This window comes from Nanorana parkeri, unplaced genomic scaffold (assembly GCF_000935625.1).
Source record: "Nanorana parkeri isolate BGI_ZX_2015 unplaced genomic scaffold, ASM93562v1 scaffold453, whole genome shotgun sequence".
Classification (NCBI taxonomy): domain Eukaryota; kingdom Metazoa; phylum Chordata; class Amphibia; order Anura; family Dicroglossidae; genus Nanorana; species Nanorana parkeri.
This window is the reverse complement of record NW_017306721.1, coordinates 977913-979068: the sequence shown is the minus strand read 5'-3', so window position 1 is coordinate 979068 and position 1156 is coordinate 977913.

The following is a 1156-nucleotide window of genomic DNA, read 5'->3' as shown; positions in this document are numbered from 1 at the left end:
TATATATATATTGTAAGAGTCTTACCTGAAAACTGAAACCTGTTCAAAGACTTGCATACACAAGAGCATACAATCCTATGTTACAAGTTCCAGGCAAATGCGCTTTGGCACATGGACGTGCGCGTATTGGAATGTTTATGCACGTGAGCTTATGGGTGCACGCTCGTTAGCATGCATGCTTCCTATATAAACTGACAGAGGCCATGGTCAAGTTGCTGAGTGGTTGTCAGCTAGTCTCTCTGTGCCCTGCATTCTGTTCCTGCATTGCTGATGTCCTGTGTTTGAACCCGGCTTGTGACCATTGACTTCGCTTCCTCCCTCTGATTTGGTACCTCGACTCTCTGCTCTCCCGTGTATGAACCTGGCTTATGACTCCTGACCCTGCTCCGTGATTTGGCACTTCAAGATTTTGCTTCTCGTGTGTGACCTTGGCTTGAACCTGACTTCGCTCCTGGCATTCCACTTGGTGCATCGCTCCACCAGTACCCTGAGCCATTTCATCCAGCCAGTGCTTCACTGGCCCCACACCGTTGCCTGATCGGGTTTTAAGAGGTCCTAGTGTCATCCCGGTCCTGCAGATTCACCAGCTGGTCCAACGCACACAAGCGCCTCTATGAAAACGAGCGAGCCAGCAGTAACAGCGCCAGTGCCTCTCCTCATCCTTACATCCCGTGTCACCTCCTCCAGAGGTGTGGGAGGAGAGACGCACGGGCAGCCCCCTTCTCAGTTGGGTCTCCAGTCAGGTATACGATATATAAATATACTTCTTTGCGCTGTATTGTTTAAAAACCTTTACTGGGGCTGGTCCGATAATTTCTGGAAGGGAAAGACTCCCAATTGCGTGGACATTTTGGTGGTTGCCGTACAGGTCCTTATTAGTGCAGCTGGACCTAGCTGAAAGGAGAGAGAGTGTGCAGAGTACAAGGAAGGTTTATGGCTTTAAACTTGTCAGAAGGACAGGAATCACTTGATGGACTGAGTTTGTTCCCAGACAGGAAAACTTACCCAGAACAAGGGACTTCTACAAGGACTGAGCAAGGCTCAGTTGAGCAGAACTTTAATTTGCTACCATTTCTTTATGGCACCTGTTTATGGAATAAAGAGCGGACATTTTGTTTTAGAGATTGGAAGTTTGCATCTACCTTGAGTGTAAATC